We start from the raw sequence: 18,440 nt of genomic DNA, 5'->3' as shown, positions 1-18,440 counted from the left end.
ATGAAGTTGATTGTGGCCTTGGGAGTTAGCGTGGACCTAAAAAAACGTTCCCAAATCAGCGTGGCTTTGAAAATAAAGACATTTATTTAATAAATAAAGACATTAAATGGAGCAGTCCAGGGGTGGCAGGAGGCTTCTGACCTGCAGAGACCCCACCGATTCTGTCTTGTGCCCCTTGTCCATTGGTCCCACGTGGCTCACCTGCACCTCTGTACTCTGCCCTGCCATGGTTGCAGTCACAGTGCATTCTACATCCACCTATTTCTGTGTCCGCAACATGGTCTGTAGTCACCTCATCCACCTTCTATACTCTGGCAGGGGTGGGGTGAACAAGCCTCCTCCCTCTGAGGATGCAACTGGGAAACTGCACAGATCGCTCATGTGGTGTGCTGACGGAGGACCCCAACTGCACAGAAGCCAGAGAAATGGAGTTCTGGCCCTGGGAAGCCCTCTGGGCGGTCTCCTGCCAATTTAAAAATGGAGGTGCTGTTTCCGTGAGGAGCAGGGGACAGCGATGCCGGGAGGCCACAGCAGCCCTGCCTCCTCTGCGTGTCTCCACGGGTTGTGCCGTGATCTCTGGAACGCTGCTGGGAAAAACTCAACCAACAGGCCTGAATTTTCTGCTTTATTTATTCTGACACGCTGACTTGATAGTGATCTTCATATTTCTCAAAACTAGGATTTTCAGGATGGAGGAGGTTACCCAGCGTCAGCAAGTAATCCGTGAGTGCTGACCAAACACGTGCTTTGCAAGCAGGGATGCTGATGTTTTAGAGACGCTTCCATCATATGTGGCCTACAGACACTTCAAGAGCCCCGCTGCATTCCATCCCCGAGTTTACAGAAGCAAGTCATGAGCACCATCTCCACTGCCCAGACCGGGGAGATGGGAGCAGACTTCTCAGCGGGGTGGGGCAGGGACAAGAGGCAGAGGTCAGCTTTACACCATCTTGCATCTGAATCCCAAACGCCACACAGGTGCTGCTTAATCTTTCTCGGCTCCAACTACCTCGCCTGTAAAACGGGGGTAATGATGACTCACGGGTTGGCAGAATTAAATGAGATACTACATGTGGCCCACCGAGGAAGCTCAACAAACGTTTGCCTCCTTCTGATTCAGCACATTCACTGTCAGTCACTAGTGGCACAACAATTGGCTAGAATCCACTCACCAAGAGAGGGTTTAAAATCCTGTTTTCTTGCAAAGAGAGAGGGGCACCTCTACCTCTACTGATACCTTAACAAATGATCAATCCTAGCAAGCAATAAAGGGACAAAATGACATCATGTGCCACCTGTTATATGGCACTAGGGACAAAGTGTTGCTTCTACAGTGTTCCTTCCAAAACCATATGGCCTGAATTTAATCATAAAGAAACATCAGAAAAACTCACATCAAGGGACATTCGGGAAAACAACTGGCCTGGATTCTAAAAATACTGAAGTCATGGAATACACGTTTGGGCTCACACACACACGTGCACACGAAGGCAGGAGAACTACACGAGCTTGAAGGAGACAAAGACACATAACACATATGTGAGTCTGTGAGCCCTCTGCCAAGAAATCCATAAAGGACGTTGTTGGGACACTGGGGAAGTTTACATATGAACTATTTGTTAAATAACAATGTGGATCGATGTTAGATTTGCTGAGATAATTGCTCAATAGTTATGTAGGAGAATGTTTCTTAAGAAATAAATGCTGATGGGCCAGCCCGGTGGCGCACTGCTACAGTGCGCCGCTTGGGAGCGCAGCGGCGCTCCCGCCGAGGGTTCGGATCCCACATACAGACCGGCCGCTCACTGGCTGAGCGAGGTGCGGGCGCAACACCGAGGGTTGCGATCCCGTTGCCGGTCCCAGTCCGGTACGGGCACGACACCAAGGGTTGCGATCTGTTGCCAGTCACGAAAAAAAAAAAAAGAAAGAAATGCTGATATATTTAGAGGTGAAATACAATGACTGAAATTTACTTTCAAATGACTTTTTAAGTGTGTGTGTGTGTGTGTGTGTGTGTGTCTGTGTGTGTAGTGTAGTATAGCATATGCTGAGAGAGAGAAAATGCTAAAACGAAATTNGAGACGCTTCCATCATATGTGGCCTACAGACACTTCAAGAGCCCCGCTGCATTCCATCCCCAGGTTTACAGAAGCAAGTCATGAGCACCATTTCCACTGCCCAGACCGGGGAGATGGGAGCAGACTTCTCAGCAGGGTGTGGCAGGGACATGAGGCAGAGGTCAGCTTTACACCATCTTGCATCTGAATCCCAAACGCCACACAGGGTGCTGCTTAATCTTTCTCGGCTCCAACTACCTCGCCTGTAAAATGGAGGTAATGATGACTCACGGGTTGGCAGAATTAAATGAGATACTACGTGTGGCCCACCGAGGAAGCTCAACAAACGTTTGCCTCCTTCTGATTCAGCACATTCACTGTCAGTCACTAGTGGCACAGCAATTGGCTAGAATCCACTCCCCAAGAGAGGGTTTAAAATCCTGTTTTCTTGCAAAGAGAGAGGGGCACCTCTACCTCTACTGATACCTTAACAAATGATCAATCCTAGCAACCAATAAAGGGACAAAATGACATCATGTGCCACCTATTATATGGCACTAGGGACAAAGTGTTGCTTCTACAGTGTTCCTTCCAAAACCATATGGCCTGAATTTAATCATAAAGAAACATCAGAAAAACTCATATCAAGGGACATTCGGGAAAACAACTGGCCTGGATTCTAAAAATACTGAAGTCATGGAATACACGTGTGGGCTCACACACACACGTGCACACGAAGGCAGGAGAACTACACGAGCTTGAAGGAGACAAAGAGTTTACAGAAGCAAGTCATGAGCACCATCTCCACTGCCCAGACCGGGGAGATGGGAGCAGACTTCTCAGCGGGGTGGGGCAGGGACAAGAGGCAGAGGTCAGCTTTACACCATCTTGCATCTGAATCCCAAACGCCACACAGGTGCTGCTTAATCTTTCTCGGCTCCAACTACCTCGCCTGTAAAACGGGGGTAATGATGACTCACGGGTTGGCAGAATTAAATGAGATACTACATGTGGCCCACCGAGGAAGCTCAACAAACGTTTGCCTCCTTCTGATTCAGCACATTCACTGTCAGTCACTAGTGGCACAACAATTGGCTAGAATCCACTCACCAAGAGAGGGTTTAAAATCCTGTTTTCTTGCAAAGAGAGAGGGGCACCTCTACCTCTACTGATACCTTAACAAATGATCAATCCTAGCAAGCAATAAAGGGACAAAATGACATCATGTGCCACCTGTTATATGGCACTAGGGACAAAGTGTTGCTTCTACAGTGTTCCTTCCAAAACCATATGGCCTGAATTTAATCATAAAGAAACATCAGAAAAACTCACATCAAGGGACATTCGGGAAAACAACTGGCCTGGATTCTAAAAATACTGAAGTCATGGAATACACGTTTGGGCTCACACACACACGTGCACACGAAGGCAGGAGAACTACACGAGCTTGAAGGAGACAAAGACACATAACACATATGTGAGTCTGTGAGCCCTCTGCCAAGAAATCCATAAAGGACATTGTTGGGACAACTGGGGAAGTTTACATATGAACTATTTGTTAAATAACAATGTGGATCGATGTTAGATTTGCTGAGATAATTGCTCAATAGTTATGTAGGAGAATGTTTCTTAAGAAATAAATGCTGATGGGCCAGCCCGGTGGCGCACTGCTACAGTGCGCCGCTTGGGAGCGCAGCGGCGCTCCCGCCGAGGGTTCGGATCCCACATACAGACCGGCCGCTCACTGGCTGAGCGAGGTGCAGTGTGCATGGCTGCAGCTGAGAATAGAGGGTGTGAAGAGTGGAAGGAAGGATCAGGGAACTTCAGACTGGGAACAGGATACACACTGTGGTTGTGTTTCTAGAAAAATATAGATGGAAATTCAAAATATCAAAACATCAGGTATAGGGCCAGCCCGGTGGCACACTCGGTAGAGTGCGGCGGAGGGTTTGGATCCCATATAGAGACCGGTCTGCTCACTGGTTGAGTGCGGTACGGGCACGACACCAAGGGTTGCGATCTGTTGCCAGTCACGAAAAAAAAAAAAAGAAAGAAATGCTGATATATTTAGAGGTGAAATACAATGACTGAAATTTACTTTCAAATGACTTTTTAAGTGTGTGTGTGTGTGTGTGTGTGTGTGTCTGTGTGTGTAGTGTAGTATAGCATATGCTGAGAGAGAGAAAATGCTAAAACGAAATTGGGCAAAATGTTAACAGTTGGTGAATGGACAGGTTATAAAGTTTTTCATTATATTATTATTTTAACTTTTGAGGTAGATTTGAAATTTGTCAAAATAAAATCTGGGAGAGAAAAATATGATATTATGAAGGGGAGTGATTTGAGTTATATATGAGGGTAAACTTGAGGCTGCATATTCAAGAGAGCTTCTGGATACAGCTGACCTACTGCTTCTCCCAGTGACAATGTGGAAAATAAATCATGCAGTTCATGTTTACATGAAAAAAAGGCAAAACCCAGGGTCGCTCACTGCTGGGGGCCCAGCACTGTCAGCGGCAGCGGGTGCCGCGGGGAGGGCTGTCGCTGCCCTTGGAGTGTGGTCAGCTTTGCCACTGATGACCACGCATAAGATAAAGCTCAGAATCAGAGGCCGAAAAGGGAGCAGGCAACTGTCTGGTAAAATATATTCAATCAAACATGAGTTTCCACACATGGGATCAAAAGGTATCGAGCTGTGATGACAAGGGCTGAGCCCGAGGATGGATGCTCGAGATTTGAACAAATCTGGGGTCTGGCTGCTGGTGATGGGAGGAGTTGGCAGAACCGGGAACCAAAGGCCTGGGGGTGGGGTTAAATCCCCTGTTTTCCCCTATGGTTATAGAAGTTGCTTGCTCTCCTGCAGCTGGGTGATGGAGCAACTGCTCCTCAACTTCATCAGAGGAGGATTTTCAGTTTCAGTGTTTAACTAAAGGTGCAGTTAATGTGGAATTGCCTGACCTAGTAACAGCAAACATTGCCAAAATGATCCAGAAGAGGACTCAGTTAAAAGTACATGTTAAGACAACACAGGTAAAAGCGCCTGGCAGTATCCGCAATACAGTAGATAGTCAACAACTTTTACATTAAAAATAACTTAAGAAACCTCTAGAACATGACGTGTGTCCTAAGGGCAGTGTGGCTGGAGTAGCTTGCCCCAGATGCTGGTAATGAGGATTGTGTTGCCAATGGAGACCACATACACATGTATATACACACATATACACACACACTCAAGTTATATATATATTCTTCAAATTATATGCTGCATGTATTTCAAATTTTACACATAAAATAATGTATAAAAATACATAATAAAACATAATATAAAATAAATATGCTAATTTGAAGTATATGTATGCATACTTAGAATTATATACATATATATATATACTTTGAATTAGCACATTTTTATTATTTTCCCTTTAATCACCAATGTATTCTATATGGAAGTTAATTTAGAGAACTCCCAGTGACACAGTTGGCCCCAACACAGATGGGCTTCACCGTGCACATTCCTTATAAGTGTGGAATCGTGTAAATGTCTAACTCCAACCCGTCTGCACTGCGGGCACTACATGCTCCTGCTTTCAAACAGTAGGTTCAACATAAACAGTGGTAGCACTGGGATTTTGCAGAGGAAGAAACACAAATTACTTCAGTTCTGTTATCCTTTTATGCACATTTTGGAGTTTTTATTTCTGTTTAAAATTTAAAACAGTGAAATAGTGTGTGATCTGTAGTACAAATCACACCCTTAAAAATCAATGTGATTTAAAAATATTAATCTATTACTTTTTCTTTTTTTGTACATGTGTATGCGTGCATGCGTGTTGGCATGATTCTATATACAAAGTTCAATGAAAGAAAATTTTCACTGTCTACAGCCATTTCTCCTCTAAACGTTATTATTATTCCTTTTGTTTCATGATTATTTGTTGAAAAGAAGTGTGTTGTATGGGTGGGGGAAGTGTTAAAAAATAGTTCTCTTTAGGTGGATCATATGTTAGGTGCACCAGGTGGAGATAGCAGACTGGGCTATCTTTTGCTTCTTTCAAAGCCCCTCTTGGATGACAATAGAAGACTTGCATTTAAGGAGAGGAGACAGGATAGGAGATACTGGCAGCACAGCTGTGGAAGCCGCAGCACAGATGCAGAGTGGTAGATGGCACAGCCAGAAGCCCTGGGGCTCCACGGCCTAAGCTGGCAGTGGGGAAAGACAAGACTCACTCGGATCCACCCTGCACAATCCCCAGGAAGCCTGGGACTCCAGACACCATGCCTTTGGAGGTACAAGGGATGAGCAGGATGACAAGGACTGCAGGAAGGCTTATGAGCACGTTATTTAGGGACCTGGAGGTACATACCAAAATAACCATCAGGAAGAGGCGAAGGTGGAGGGAAATTTGGATGGAGAAAGAGAAATAAGGGCTGCCATTTCTCCCAACAAACCTTCTGGAAATTTGACTACCAAAACAATTATCATAAGACATTGTTGAAAATAATAATTTTCTAAGTAATTTATTTTGGACACTAACCCATGTGTATGCAATGTTTAAATATGAACATATCTGAATTTTCTGGACATACACAATAGTTTTAATATGATAATGAGCGATGCTGTCCACCTCCAGCACTGGGGGTTTTGGGAACTCGGCCCTCCTCTCCCGCCTGGCCCTCCAGCTCCAGCAGGAGAGTGTCTCCTTTCAACACCAGACGGTCTCAAGCAAAGCTCCAGCCCAACCCCGACATGTGTGCTCATACACCCCAAATGCTGGCCATCCCCTTGTTGGCACTGACCATTTCAGAGTCTCCCACTTGTGGCAGTGTGGGACCAGGCTGGAGGGAACCCTGTTTAGTTTGGATCCCCCATAGCCTAGGCTTCTCTGCTCGTTGGCTGGTGCAGGCCCAGGGGTCCCTGATTCTGGGCTAGACTCCACACAGTGCCTGCAGTGACCAGCAACATCTCTCAGAAATGCTGGCCTTTGGGAGACTCAGTGGCTGGACCAGAACAGGGATGGCATCTGGCCTGTCCTCTGTCCTAGGTGCCCTTTCCTTCTGATTGCAGAGCTCTCTCTCCTCAGGCTCTTAGACTGAGTTTCTCACAGTGTAAGAGGATGTTTCCCTCCCACCTGGCTCCATCATCTACCCGCAGACAGTTTTGACTGAGTAAATTTCCAAACGTGAACTCTTATAGGCTTGTGTAATGGGTCAAAAATCATTGAAGGGCCGAGCCCGTGGCGCACTCGGGAGAGTGCGGCGCTGGGAGTGCAGCAGCGCTCTCACCGCGGGTTCGGATCCTATATAGGGATGGCCGGTGTGCTCACTGGCTGAGCACGGTGCAGCTGGTCTCAAAAAGGCAAAAAAAAAAAAAATCATTGACAACCCTGATTTTTTTCAAAGAGTGTTTTCCTTTGGCATTGATATTCAATTGCCTTTAACAGCCCCGTTCTTCAAAGGGACCGTCATATCCATCTTCCAATAATGTAATTTTTTAGTCAAAAAGAGAGCATTGGCGACTTGTTGCTCTTCTCAAGGACTCAAGGACTGAGTCAGGCCTCTGTGCCTTTACCCACACTGGTCCCCGCCTGGGATGCCCTCTCCTTCCTTGTCAAGCTATTGACTCACCATGGTAGGTTTGCGTTTTGCAGAGAAAAGATGAGAGAATTTGTAGATGGTGACCAACGGACACAATGTCAATAAGCCTCATGAATTTGATTTCATTTACTCTGTTTTCTTGAATATTGTAAGCTTTCCATGAGGTTGAGCCAGGGTTGACTTGGGGAACGTCTGCATTTGAGTTACAAGAATAGGTCAAAAAGGAAAATCTAACTGAGACCGTGGACGGGCCAGGAAGGCTGTTCCTGTTCAGAGCAACGGTTCATGCATTCACGTGGTCATCAAATATCAGATGCCTAAAATTTACCAGGTGACCCATGAGATGTGGAGCTTACTTAGCGGAGTGAGGGCGTTTGAGCAGAGGATCCCACATGCTCATGTTACAACTGTAAGTTAAGAGTGCAAGATAAAAGAATGTCCCCAGAAAATGAATCCAATGATATAAATATTCATAGAAAATGACTGGAAGGAAATCTGCTAAAATGTTAACAGTGGGTGTTCTAGGCAGTAAAATCATGGACGATTACTTCTTCCTTTCTAGTTTTTAATTCTTCCCAATTTTCTATTATAAGCATGCATTATTTTTATAATTGAAAAAATTAAGCAGTGTTTTTAAAAAATCTTAATGTAATTGCCAAGTATACCACAGTATTCATGTCAATGGGTTGCCAAATTTTCTTCCCAGCAGGGAAAACTGCTTGGAAAACAGTAAAAACCAGGGATGTTCTTGGCAAATATGGGTTCTAAAAAAAGGAATCTGAAGATCATGTCATTCTACAATCGAGAAAATGAGAGGGCAGGGAGGCCGGGCAGCTGGCAGAGCCCCACAGCCAGCCCTCCCATGCTGGCCAAGCCAGCAGCTGGACATGTCCAGCCACAGCAGGGCAAGTCCTGCCCAGGGACCAAATGCTCAGCAGTGTTGGTGAAGTCCCCTCCCTGGTCATACTTGACACATGCTAATGAGCTGCTATTTTTCATCCAGACCGAATTTCTGATTCCTGTATTTCTAACCACACCTACTCTTTCAACACCCCCTCGCTGTGTGATCTTCCCAGAAGGAGCTTCTCTGCTCTTCCCATTTCTGGGGTGGTTTCCTCGGAAGGTTAATGACATGCTTCGTTAGTGGAGAACAAGCACATGCCTGGGATGCTGCTTTCACCAGCCCCCACCGACAGGCTCGTCCCCAGACAAGACATTTCTGTGCTACTGTGGCCCTCCCTGGGCAAAGGAGCTCACAGCCAGTGAGAGGTGTAAAACGTGTCCAAACAAGTAGGCTCCACAGGGAGAATGGTACATGCCACAAAGAAGGCCAAGGTAAAGCTCTCTGTGGAAGACGGAGAGATTAATTTGAAATGGGGTGATGAGAGCAGTTTTAATGGAGGGAGTGACAGCTGAGCCATCCCTTAAATGGTGCGGAGGATTTGTTCATGATGAGATGGGAAGAAAAAGAAAAAGTATCCCAGCCCACTCCCAAAAAGGCAGCATGAACAAAACCACAATTTTCTATAAGTCTCCAGGATCTAAAATGTCAAAGCGTTACTCAGCTGCACCCTGGGCTGCAGCAAACTCACCTGCAAGCTATCGTGTTAGGCCGAGATCCCCTGTTAGAGCAAATAAATCTCCTCACCTCTAAAAAACCACCAGCAGAGAGGGTCTGGATCATAATAAGAGAAGTGCAAATGAAGGTGACCCTGGGAAAGCAGTGCATTCTGTCAGTGAGACTGCGGGGGACAGGCACTCTCACACATTGCTGGTGTGAATGTAAGGGGCTTCTACTCCCACGGAGGGAGATTTGGCAACATCTAGCCAAATTATGTAGCTTTGACCAGCGTTATCATTTCTAGGATTCTACCCAGAAGATGCACTGCATTCGGTGAGATGTAGACACAAGGGTACCCCTTGCAAGTGTATTCGTAAACAACCCGCATGCCCATCAAGCAGGACTAGCTGAATAAACTAGGGTAGAGCCATACGGTGGAGTGCTATGCAGCTGTAAGCAGGCACAAGAACTATCTCTGTATTCTGCAATAGGGCAATCTCCAGGATACAATGTTTAGTGAAAAGACCAAAGAGCAGAACGCTATTAGAGCACATCAGAGACCTTTTCTCTAAGAAAAGGGGATTATGACTATCTTCTTATATTATATATGTTAAAAAAAAAACAACGGAAGGATAATCCAAAGCTAATAGGTTACCTATGTATTAGGGACAAAATGAGTTAGAAGGACAAGGACGAAAGCTAGATGTATGTCTCAATATATCGGGTTTTGGTTTTTGACTTTGAAACAGTAATTTGTTCCCCCAGTGGGAGGTACTGTAAGGACAAAAGAAGTACAAAGAAATCTTGAAGTGTTTTAAACAATCATTTAGTGGTTAATAATATAATGTTGATAGTGTTATTGTTATTTTGCATTTTGAAACATCCAGTCCATTTCCATGGCAACACTGTGGGATTCCTTGGCTACCACAGGTTGCACTGGTTGACTGTGGGATTTCTCAGTCTTCTTTACGTCTTGAGCTTGGTCTGTTCTATACACCAAACAAGCTAAATCATCTGTTACTTTAATACATAAACTCCCCTCAGAATGCCTATGTCTGAGAACCACACGTGCCTTCACAGAGCTGTGACGCAGAGCTTCTCTGCCGCGAGGCTGGACTCCTCCCAGAGCTGGTGCTGTGACATTGTGGCCGGGGTGGAGCGGGACAGAGAGAAGCAAGACCACAGGACGGCGGCAGTGCCACCCAGCACACCCACCTACAGAGGTACTGCCGTTCTGAAACACACGCACATACATGTTCAATATATACACTATAATATGTACTATATATAAAATAAATAAGAAAGTATGCAAAAACTATCCATAGGAACCACGTTTCTCTGTTAAAAAAGAAAAAATTATAAAATTATAAAATCTATCAATTTAAGGAGAAGCTCCATAATCCTTAATTTGAATGTAAAATATTTACTTAATATATTTACTCTTAAAAAGAATAAAGTACATCCCACTTTAGCAATACCCAACACCCCTGGCACCCAGGTTGTGGTTTCTAGATGCTGTTTCCTGCTAGGACCCTACCAAGGCTCTTTTGAAGTCAGCTAACGCCAAGAGAACAGGAAGTATAAAAGATGAATCTGAAACATCTTGTCATACCGAAGGTCATGTCAAATGGCTTCAGGGCCAACCTAAACAGGCTCACACTGCCCAAGAATGGGACGATTTGATCATCATAAAGAAGAACTGTAATACATTAGAGCTCAGCAAATATGTTTTTAAAACCTATTGGCTCAGCATGAAACTAAAATTAAAAATTTTGTTTTTCATCTTTGGAGGATGTTTGGGAGCCAATTTATTATTCTGAAAATAAGTAGAAATAAAGAAAAAAATCAAACATTTACCCCAGCTTTTCTATAGGGACTCTGTCTTGGGATAATCTTATAGTCAGGGAGGGAAAATTCTTTGTATAAGTCCAGCAAATAAGTGAAAAAGGAATGATAGAATTATAACATCACCATCTGCCACGCCTTATCACGTAGCGGACCTGGGCAGGATCACCGTCACCACTGAAACCAGAAAGCCATAAGCTAACAGTGAATTTGACAGTGGATGGATCAGGCTGACAATCTGAATCCCCCTGATGGAACTGCCAGTTGACCAGAAATAAATGTGACAAAGGAACTTGGTAAATGTTGCATGTGCATAGTCAACAAAATATAGGGTGTGGAAAGCTCTACAGGACAAGAGACCTGATTTATTCACCAAATAAATTACATGAAAAAGATGAGAAAGGCAGAGGGAGAATCTATAAAAGAGATTTAGGGGACATCAACAAATGCATGTGTGAACATAGGGATCCTTATCCACATGAACCAACTGTAAAAAAATTAAGTCCATGAGGGAAATAGAAACACGGGATATCTGATAATACTGATGGACTGACTGATGCCACGTTTGAGGCTTAGTTTAAAATAATCTACTGCAATGTGAGGGCGGTACAAGTAAAACAAAATAGATCATTGGTTTATAATAATATTCTTTCTTTTATATGTGTTTTAAAATGTCCACATAACAGTTTCTAAAATATTGGCAGATTTTACAGACACAGCCTCCTGAACGGATTCAAGAGAAGCTATTCAAACAACCGATGTAAAAATGGCATGTTTTTGGAAATCTGCGTTAGGTGACTTAAGAAGCAGCTTTAGAGCAAAAAGATGCTGATGTCAAAGATACATGCAAAAAGTTTGAATAAAATCGTTTCCATAAAATGAGAGTAGAAAAAGCAGCACTTCAAAATTAACGTATAATACGTAATTTTATACGTGTATGTGTAACTGAATTAATAAACTATATAAGCAGGCCATTGACTAATCTATCTACATCCCTAAATGTTAATATGTCCAAATTAGCAAAATCAAAACTATCTTATCTTTGTCTTTTCTTTGGGAAAATAGAGGATTGCCTAATATTTAGGTTGTCTTGTGGTGAGTTAAATCCATCCTAACCGTCAGATTTAAGGCAAAAAATTTTAAATCAGATTCTTTCTCTCACGAAATTTAATAGTATATTTCTTAGTCTTTGCATCTTGTAAAATTTTTAAAGAGTCCAGATTTGTAACTTCACTGAAATATTAATCCCGGTTACCAAAAATTTACATGCAATAGCATTTTTATTCCATAGTTCAGGCCAAATTAAATGTGATTCATCCTGGGTGCTGATAGACTGCCCATGAAGGGCAGAGGCCCCAGAGTGCGTCTCCAGGACGTCACAACACTGTCTTTTCTTTCATGTTGTCCTCGGAGGTATAGGTTCTGTTCTCAAAGTAGCAGAGCTCTCTAACCCCCTGAAAAGCTGTGGGTAAATCATATCACGTTTCAAACATTTTTCAAAAATGCCCAGAGCATTTTGAAATTTTAAAAACTATGTGGGAGGGCCGAGCCCGTGGCGCACTCGGGAGAGTGCAGTGCTGGGAGCGCAGTAGCGCTCCCACCACGGGTTCGGATCCTATATAGGGATGACCGGTACGCTCACAGCGCTCACTGGCTGAGCGCGGTGTGGCCGGTCTCAAAAAAAGGAAAAAAAAAAAAAAAAAAAAAAGAACTATGTGGGAGATCTTTCTGGAAATGAAAAATTTTTACTTTATATTGAAAATAATTAATTTTTACTTTTTTCACTTCAAATTTGAAAATGTATTCTACCCCTTGCTTCCTGAAAGCAAAGCACCATAATTACAAAACGAAACCTGTTCGCAGACAGCTCAGCTCCGCGACGTGGCCCACGGCACAGAGAGAACTAAGAAGGTCATATTTGCACCATTAATGAGTTTGAGGCTCAAATCAAGATCCCTCAACCCCCAGATGGGTCTTTATTTCACCAGTGGGCAACTGTTTACACATTCGTATGGGGGTACATCTCGGTTGAATCACTTAAATCTTAACGTATAATAGTTTAACATAGAGTCACAACCTAACAGAGCTGGGGAACTGTAGGAATCACCTGGTCCAATCCTGTAGAGGATATCGACTAAGAAGTTATTAATGAAATAGAAATAAAACACATGTATTTCACAGGACCAAAGTCCTTAGTTTAGAAGGCCAAAGTCTGTAGTTTACAGGACCAAAGCCCAACCCTTTAGGAAAACGTGTAGAAATGCTAAGATTGAGAAAGACCAAAAAACTTTCACGGGACTAAAGCCTTTGATGTAGATAAGAGAATTGAAGCACAGTGAAAAGTGATTGCTCTGGGGGAAGTTGCCCTCAGTTCAGCTAAACCTCAGTGATGGGAATGTATGTAAACTAAAATCTTCAAGGATATTCTGCTAGTTAGTGCTTGGGGGACAGTCCACATCTTGCCCTAATAAGTTTCTTTCTGTTTCTTGGGGAGTTAAGTGCTTTGGTGATTATCTCATTGTTTTTCTTTGCATGTCACATAGCTAAGTTTAATGATTCCTTTTGATGGTAAATTGCCTGAACTATTTTAAGCTGTACGTGCTTAAATGAAGTATGCCGTGTAGCCAGTTTGTTTATGTTTTCACTATGATTGATTAACCATCTGTTTTTCTTCTGTAACTTTCCTGTCTTTACAATAAAAGCTGAAGCAAAAACTGACTGGGGGCTGTGCCTGGGCTCCCCTCTCTTGAAGGGATTTTCCCTGGGTGTAGCCCCTTTGGGCTTCTCATTGCTCCTAATACTTGGGCTCTGAGTAATCTTTTGCATATCTGTCACTCTGCGGGAGGTGACACAATCCCCCCACCCCCATCCTGGTGAAAGAAAATAAAACCAAGCCACATTTATGTGACTGACCTAGTTACACAGCTATTGAGAGGCAAGGCTGAGACTTGGTCCACGTTTCCTAATTCCACGTTCAATGTCCATTCTATGATACTATATAGTCTGCTCTCAAAATCTTCAACATTATCTCTGTCTCTTTTTTTCTTAATCAACAGTATTTTGCATTTCTTGAGAGAAGGATCTCAATAAAAATTAATTTAAAATTCTTTAACGTTTCTGTTATTTTAAAATTTTTTATAAGAAAAAATGATTAAGGAAAAATACTCAAAGGTGATTAAAGTTCATGGTCTATGGTATAATTCAGTCATACACGTTCCACATCATGTGGCTCTCTGTTCAGAGACTTCCAGGAGTGTATGGATTTTGAAAATAGGAATTACTTCACAAAAGGATATCAAGATATCCTTCTATAAAAATCATATTCCACCAAGTGAGAAAAGAAAGCTCTCTAAATGGGATCACTTCTCTGAATGTCCTATGGCTCACAGAGCAGCCAGAAGGATTAACAGTCCAGGTTTATTCCTAGGCATTAACGTTCCAAGCATCGTACATGCGTTATTTATCCTTACAACAGCCCTAGGAGGTGTGGCAGTTGGTTATCACTGCTCCAGGGGGAAACTGAGGCACTGGGATCCCTGAGCTGCCAAGAGCAGAGATCGAGCCACGTGGTCTGGCTCCTGAGCTGCTTGCTGCACCTTCAATGTGTCTGCTCCATGCCTCATTATCAAGGCCACACACAACTTCACTGCTTTAGGGGAGTTGGTGTTTTGTGGCTTTTTCTCTCTGTCCTTCCTTTTTCTCCCTCACACTGTAGGGAATGGAAGCAAGACGCTCCATTGCCCAGCTTCCCAGACAGCAGGGGAGCAGCCGTGCTTTCCCGGTGGGGGCGCCATTCACAGTGGCAGACGGAGCCTCAGCAGAGGGGCAGCAGGATTCCATAGCGATCCCACGGCTGGACCCACGGGGGCAGCCACGGGGCCCAGAGCATCTTCATTTGCTACCTGGTGTCCGGCACCACCAGCTTCTCCCTTTTGTGCACCTCCAGCACTCCCGAAAAATAATTTCTTCCATCAGTTCCTCTCTGCTTGAAATACCCAGGTCCGTTTTCTTCTTGATTACTGATTGACACTGACATCTTGGGTAAATATATCCCATATCTCCGTCTTCTTGACTATAATGCGCGCACACGCACTCATTCACACATAAAATGAATACAAGGAGCATCGAGGTGTCCTGATGAGGGGGACGATCCTGACGCTCTATCAGGGAGTCCTCCCTGATAACGACAAGAGAAACATTACTTTTATAATTTATGAGCTAACAGCATCAAGAAAGCAAGAAAGGGTGCCCTGAGGACCAGACCTTTAGAGGAGTTCTGGGAGGAGAGAAAGCAGCTGCAGCCAGATGTATGGGGAAATCAGGGCAAGAGGAAGGGTGTTCTTCCCAAAGGATCCCTGGAGAAGCCCTTCAGTGCGTGTCAAAAGGTACAGACAGCAGGAGTGAGGCACTTGGGCATCCAGAACTGCTGGGATGGGGGGAGAAGGAAAGTCAGCTCAGCCAGGGCCTGAGACACATCGCGGCACAGCCCTTCTTCCCCAGGTGCCTCTGGGGTCTGCAGCTGCCCACCAGCTCCCTGCCCTGCACTATGCAGGCGACCTCTGCCACTGTGGACTCTGCCACCAGTACACACAGAGCCTTCCATCAGAGGATCCAGCCACTGAGGTAAAGAGGCTCACAGCAGAGGGACCCTGAGCCAGCTACCACTAGCCAGGATCATCCTTCCTTAATAAATGTACATGACAACTATCGCTCACAGGATGCCTCAGGAAAACCACCAGCAAGTAAGAGAAAGACCGAGAGAAACCTGAGGGACAACTGATCCTGAAGGAATCAGAGCTGATTCAGGGCAACAAAGAAAAACACAATATAAATTTTATTTTAATTTTTAAAATCTGTTCTATATTTGCATGATTCAAAAAGCAAAGCAAAATGAAAAGATACATTGAGAAGCCTCCTTCCCCTCCACAGCCTCGTTCCTCCCCGCCCTGTAAGTAATCACTTCTGTTATTAGTTTCTCGTGCAAACGCAAGAAGATATGCAAAAGTGTACTTGTTTTCTTTCCAGTTTTACACAAAACATGGCATCCTATGTGAAATACTTTGCTAGGGCTACTGTAATAAAGTACCACAGACTAGGTGGCTTGAACAACAGAAGTTTATTATCTCTGTTCTGGAGAGCGGAAGCCCAAGATCAAGGGTTGGTTCCTTTTGGAGGCCACGAGGGAGACTCTGTTCCAGGCTTCTCTCCTTGGCCCATAGATAACCATCTTCATGTTCGTTGCACGGCGTTACCTTTGTATGCATGTCATGTCCAAATTTCCTCCTTTTATAAGGACACCAGTCATATTGGATTAGGGCCCATCCTACGACATCATTTTAACTTGATTGCCTACGTAGAAGCCCTATCTCAAGGAAGGTTACATTCTGAGGTACTGGGGGTTAGGATCTCAACACATGATTTCGAGGGGGCATAATTCAACCCATAACACTAAATGTGTCATTCCGTGTTTTCTCACTTAGTAGCATGCCCTTGGAGATCTTCCTGTATCAGTACACAGAGGGTTTGTCACTACACTCTGCTCCACTCAGAGCATGTGCCATGGAGTGTCTGACCAATTCTCTACAGATAACACTTGGATTGCTCCTTTGTTCTGTTGTTGTTATAAACTAACTTTGTTTCGTAGGAGTGTCAGGCAAATCTGCATGATATCATTGTAGACATGGGGCTTCTTGGTCAAAGGGTAAGTGCATTTGTAATTTTGATAGATATTGCCAAGTGCCTGTCCTTGGAGGCTGTGCCATTTTGCAATCCCGCCAGCACTGTATTGGAGGGCTTGCTTCCCCCACAGCCTTGCCAGCACAGTACTGTATGGTCTTAATCTCTCAGATTTTTGCCAATCTGATAGGTGAGAAATACTTTTTTGGTATAGTTTAATTTGTACTTCTCTCATGAGTAAGGTAAGGTTAAGCATCTTTTTACATGTCCCTTAATGATGGGGATGTGTTCTGAGAAATGTGTTGTTAGGTAATTTTGTTATTGTATGAAGATCATAGAGTGTTCTCGCACAAACCTAGATGGTATAGCCCACTACACACCTAGGCTATCTGGTGTAACCTATACCATAGTCGACCTAAATGTCATTATGTAGAGATTGATTATATTTTAGGGCCATCTGTATTTCTTTTTCTGCAAATTGGCAATTTTTAAAAATTGGGTTGTTGCCTCCTTTTGTACTAGGTTTCTAGGCACTCCACACATTAACCAGATTAGCCCCTTGGCTGCAATGTGTAATTCAAATAGTTTCCCAAATTTACCATTTGTCTTCTGACTTTGCTTTTTTAACTTTTCACTTTGGAAATTTTCAAGCATTTCAAGCATTTCCGTAGTAGAGAGATTACAGAATGAACCCCAGATACCACCACTCAACTTCAACAGTTACCAACATGTGGCCATTTGCATCATCGAAAATCCCCCTCACTCCCTCCCCACCAACAGACTGATGGGTCTCGATCTTCAGTGTGTGGAAGAATCACATTTAGTACATATTAAATGAGCTTCCTGGGTCATTTCCTAATCTCACTTTGTGGAACTATGTGAAAATCTGACCTCTTTGTAGCAAGAAAATTTTAATGACAACGAATTACATTTTCTCCTGGATGGGTCCAATTATACCATTTAGTGTATTCATGTATTAAACATCTACTACGTAGCAGGGCACTGTTCTCTTTCGGGCATCTTTTAGATAGCTTTTGGGCTATATCTGTGACAAAATGGATGAAGATTGCTGCCCCATGGAGCTTATTCTAAATTCCAAAAAGAATACTTTGTCATCATGTGAAAGGATGTTTCTTGGTTTTCAATTTTTTTAACTAAAGCATGGAAAACTTATTCACAATTATAAGTGGACAGATATAAATAAATAATATAAACCTTGACAATCTAAAAGTAAAAAGACACACAAAATTATATAATGCATAAGTGGAGGAAAAAGAGTAAGTATGCAAACTTCCTCATCTCCCATGGCAGAGTCGGTGGTGTTAGGTCCAGGAATTTTTATTAAACAGTTGGGGAGGACAAGTCTCTGTTACCAAGAACGATGGTGCAACATTCCTTTGCACAAACTCAATTATTTATTTAGAATAAATTCCTAAAAGTAAAAATTCTGTATGAAAGAGTCTGTATACTTTTAAGGTTTTGATACAATATACTACCAAGTTGTCCTAAAAAATACTGTACTACTTTCTAGTTCCACTAAGACTGCCGGGAAGTGCCCATTGCCTGAAATTTCACCTGCCGTGGGTTTTATCCAATTTAAAATTCTTCCCATTTGATATATGGAAGAAAAAAATCAAACATACCTGACACTTCACAGTCTTAAATATGCATTTGTCTACCTGTAAAATATTTGTTTCATCTTTGAC

General features: G+C 43.4%; 1 pseudogene; it reads right to left on the bottom strand.

The window, feature by feature from the left end:
- Positions 1-10,075: 10,075 nt before the first annotated feature.
- On the bottom strand, positions 10,076-14,137 carry LOC103587088 (annotated as a pseudogene).
- Between the last annotated feature and the right edge of the window lie 4,303 nt (positions 14,138-18,440).

Source organism: Galeopterus variegatus, unplaced genomic scaffold (assembly GCF_000696425.1).
Source record: "Galeopterus variegatus unplaced genomic scaffold, G_variegatus-3.0.2 Scaffold415, whole genome shotgun sequence".
NCBI lineage: Eukaryota > Metazoa > Chordata > Mammalia > Dermoptera > Cynocephalidae > Galeopterus > Galeopterus variegatus.
This window is presented reverse-complemented; position numbering and strand designations above follow the sequence as displayed.